This window comes from Dipodomys ordii, unplaced genomic scaffold (assembly GCF_000151885.1).
Source record: "Dipodomys ordii isolate 6190 unplaced genomic scaffold, Dord_2.0 Scaffold74, whole genome shotgun sequence".
NCBI lineage: Eukaryota > Metazoa > Chordata > Mammalia > Rodentia > Heteromyidae > Dipodomys > Dipodomys ordii.
The window spans coordinates 2,215,989-2,220,629 of record NW_012267290.1 but is presented as its reverse complement, the minus strand read 5'-3'; the positions used below and the strand labels follow the sequence as shown (position 1 = coordinate 2,220,629).

General features: G+C 41.8%; 1 long non-coding RNA gene across 1 annotated transcript in view; it reads left to right on the top strand.

The window, feature by feature from the left end:
- Positions 1 to 1,602: 1,602 nt before the first annotated feature.
- LOC105991606 overlaps positions 1,603 to 4,641 on the top strand; it is a 12,226-nt gene continuing 9,187 nt past the window's right edge. The window contains exon 1 of the long non-coding RNA XR_001175361.1: positions 1,603 to 1,803. This is a non-coding gene — a long non-coding RNA (uncharacterized LOC105991606). The remainder of the gene's footprint in view (positions 1,804 to 4,641) is intronic.

The window sequence follows — 4,641 nt, the reverse complement described above, 5'->3', positions numbered from 1 at the left end:
CATTCGCTGATAACTTGGAGTCCTGAAGGTCCCTGTCCGACATGACATCTGGAAGTGCTTTGGTACCCTTTGCTTTTGTATTTCATTCAGAGAAAATTTACATTTTCTAACTAGAGAAAGATTTCATCTGATTTCACAGTGACAAGAATCTACTTTTATAAAATAACAGCCTTGTCATGAAGGCCAAGAGAGTAAAATTGCCTGTTAAAGCTTTACAATTTGCATTTAATATTAGGGGTTAATTGTTTTACTGTGAAATTACCATAGAGTGCTAGAGAACTAATTGCTTTTATTAATCCCTAACAAGTAACTGAAAATTATCCTGAATGTAGCAACTAGCTGAATAGGTTAGTGTATTATTGAAATTTTATCTTGAGGTCAGTTTTTATTACCAGCTAATGAAGTGGTCTAGATATTTCAGTGTAAAAAAATGCTTCTGACTTTGGAACATAAGTTATTTGTTTATATAGTTTTGCCTATAGAATATGGACACTGTAAATGAAATTAGTCATCTTGTGAATGTTCAAAGAACTGGAAATTTAATTATCCTTCCTATTACACCATTCATACTTTCCATTTTCATCAACTTGAAGACCCCTTTGATGTTACGAGTATTTTCTTCAATCACAGGTCTAAGCACTGTGCCCTTCTAGGAAGCTGGTTAGGAAGATGGTTCTGATTTGAACTCCTAGTTATTCATACTCTAGGTAGTAGGGCTTCTCATCAGTTGTGCTAGCACTTGCCCCACGATACAACACAGGTCTCAGGGTTTTGTTCTTGTGGTTCTGAGCTGAGAGAGTCCAAGGTGAAGGGGTGAGGGCCTCTGTCTGATTGACACTTTGCCGCCTTCCTATGGAAATGCAGGGATCAGTGTCAGATCCTCTCACAGGGCGCTAATCTCTCCACCACAGGAAGGCCTCATGTGTGGTTGGGACTTCAGCTTTGAGGTGATACAAACATTCAGTCCTCCTTTATGGGCTAAAAAAAGATGGCAGTGTCCTTGTTTACTGTGTGGGTGTATGTATTACGCCATCATGAAATCATGAATTTTAACTGGGTGTCTAAGGAATTTTCCCTCATCAATGGAAAAGAAATTCATGCAATTATTTCCATCATACCTTCTATTTTGTTACTCTTTTCTTTGTATCTAATATCTTTCTAGTATATTTCAATTCACACATACTCCCCCCCCTCTTTCTCTCTCTCTTCCACATAGAAACCTAAAGAGACATTATCCAGATTAAGGACCTAAAAGGAACAGAAAGAGGATGCCGTTGGATTGTCTGTGTGGCACTAAAGAGAAAGGCTGAGAGCTAGGAGGCCATAGAAAATGAAAGCTGCTCGCTGAGATGAACCAGAGCGTGCGAATGCTGAATTCAGTACAGTGTTGAGCCTGGGATAGTTTTTATCCATTGCGATTATAGTGATGAACAGGATTACCTCAGCAAGACAAGAATTCCCCCTGGGACAGCTTCTCTGAAACAGGGTACTCAATTGTGTAACTCACCCTTGCAGAAGATGTACTTAGCACTATGTGAGGTCACAGTATCAGCTCTTGGTCTTTAGCTCAGGACTCAAGTCATTTGACTGCAGAATCTGCCACTTGTGGCCACTGTTGGTCCTGTACACAGAGTATTAAAGCTGCAGCAGTCAGGCGGGTGCCCAAAGGTGTTTTCGCTGTGCTCTGGAGTTAGTGAATGACTGGTAGTTTGGGCACCTGTGTCTTGCTGTAGATGTGGAAAGCAGCTCTGCGTGATGACATGAATACCAGTGGAGACCCACTCACTCAGGATATGTTTGGTGGTAAGATTTTGTTTTGTTTTGTGCCAGTCCTTGGGCTTGAACTCAGGGCTTGGGCACTATCCCTGAGCTTTTAATAGAAATGTCTTTCGCTACCCACCCCAGGTTTCTCCAACTCCTTACCTAATTGTGTGTTTTAAATTTGAATTATTAGAATCTTGTCTTTGGCATGTACTACTTCTTGTTATGTAGGTATCTCAGCTATTTGATATGCTGTACGGGATTCTTGTCCATGCACACTTAGGAGTCCACATCGGTCTTTCCTGTGTGGTGACAGACTCAGTATGGCCCTGAACAAATCTTGCCATTTCTGTGTTTCCAGCCTATGAAGTGCCTTGTGCTTTGTGGTGAAGAACCTCACCTTCAGCCTTACAGTTGTGTTTGGTGATCTTATGTTTCGTCTTACTCCCTTATTTAAAAACAGTACCAGTGTGGTCTCCTCCACTCCAGGGCGGGAGGTGGGCATCTACCTTAGCCTTCCCCACTCTTACCTGGACAATTTCCCATCTCCAGCTTGAAATTTATGGCAATTGTTAAAAGCACCCTGCACCTCTCTCACACAGTAGGCCCTGCGCTTTTGTTGAGCTTGATTCCCTGCTGGCTTCTGTCCTTTGGTGTCCAGCGTCTGCTGTGCTGCCTTCACCCTCCATCTTTTTACCTCTTTTCGTTTCTCTTCACTTCAGCCAGCCCTCAGGTGCTCTTGTGCGCACAGAGTATTACGGACCAATCTAGGACAGTATGTTTGGGAGCTTTCATAGACGTGTATTCTAAATCTACTGAGGACCTCTGCTGTACATGACACTTTCTGGGTTTGTTTGTGGCCATTTGCAGTCCGTGTTTGAGGTTTTGAAAATAAAACAACCAGGTTCTAGTCGTTCATGCCTGTAGTCCTAGCTGCTAAAGAGGCTGAAATCTGAGGATCCATTTTCAATGCCAGTCCGGGCAAGGGTGTGTGAGATTTCTATATCCAATTACTCATAAAAAGCAGAAGAGCCGTGGCTCAAGTTGGAGAGCCCATGAGCAAAAGAGTTCAGTGATAGTACCTAGACCTCAGAGTTCAAGCCCTAGGACAGACATGTATGGGTATGCATGTACATGCGCGCGCGCGCACACACACGCACACACACACAAATATATAATAATATTGTAATAATATAATAAATAAATAAATAATTAAAACAGGAAATAACTATCACGGATGGATCACAAAAACATGATATTGGTAAGGTAAACATATACCGAAGTGTAATAGAATTGAGAGTCTAAAAAATTATGTACTGTTGGTTTATTATTTTTGATATGTTATAATAGGTATAATAGTTTAATAGGTTTAATAGGTATAGTGTGGTGTTTCAATACAGTATGCACTGATTCGATCAGGGCATTTCCTACAAACACCATGTGTGGCATGGATTTTTAAAATTGAAATACTGAAATTTTAATCTAGAGTATGACTAGACTTTTTTATCCTAGTGCCGAATAATGAATATATTTGCATATTTATTTTGCCTGCCTAGTTTTCCCTTAGCACGCTAGCATCAATATACCATGTAGTTCCAAACTTTTGAAAACAACGCCAGGGGTCTGTTTGTTTGGAGGAACTGTGGGGCTAGTTTTCCCATGCACACTGGAGCCTGAGGATGCTGTAGTTGGATGGTATTTAAAGAGCTTTCTCAAAATTTTTATTGGAACTTTGAGTTGTTATTTGAAAGTAGTATAAGAACAACAAATCCACATTATTTAGTAAGTTGTTAGTGTTTGTGAAGGCTACTTGTTAAGATACGCATAGCAGATTTACATTAGTTTTCCATTGGGACTCTCAGATATCTTTCCATTATACTTGGTTTTTTTATTGGTGTCTTTTAAAATCCTTGCACTGTTAATATTTTTAGTGCTTAGTGAGCTGTAGATCTAATAGTACGTAATGTAGATCGCCTACTGGATTGATCCGAAGAGAACATTTATGCGGGAATAGGGAAAGAAGAATAGGAAGGGAGATACTGGCAGCTGATCAGGGCTCTTGGCTAGTAAGATGTGTGTGGAGGATTATGTAATGTATTAAAAACGCAAGTTCTTGTCAGTGCTAGTTGCCTTAGAAGTGACTCTTTATCACTCTGTGCACTGTTGGTGGGAATGTTGGCGTGTGACTGTGAAGGAAAACAGTATGGAGGTTTCTCAGAAAGTGAGAAATGGAAGTGCTATGCCATGTAGTAATTGCCCTGTGGTGCACGTGCACACAGCATTATTCAGAATAGCGGGGGTAGAAGCAACCCAAGGAGCAGCTGATAGCAAAAAAGAGTAACAAACTCTGACTCTGACATGGTACACAGGGATGAAATGTGGGGATGTTATGCCAAGTCACAAAAGCCTAGATGAGGTCCGTAAAGTTATCAAGTTTACAGAGATGAAGGAAGAAGGGGACTTGAGTGTAGAATGGATATCGAGTTTCTGTTTTTCAAGATATAGAAAAGTGTCCAGAGGCGGGGGTGGGGACATGACACTGAATGTGTGAGTAGAGATTAGACGTCACGGCACATAACTGGAGAACGGGTTGCTGGCGGCCCACACCTGAAATCCCAGCTTTTCAGGAAGTTGAGATCTGGAGATTGCAGTTGACAGCCAGCTTTGGCAGGAAAGTGTGAGACTCTTATCTCCACGGAACCCCCCAAAAGCTGGAAGTGGAGCTGTGGCTTGTGCTAGGACACCAGCCACGAATGAAAACAGCTAAAGGACAGCACTCAGAGCCCAGTGCTCACCAAAAAGGAGGGGCGGGCTAAGGACAGCACTCAGAGCTCAGTGCTCACCAAAAAGGAGGGGCGGGCTAAGGACAGCACTCAGAGC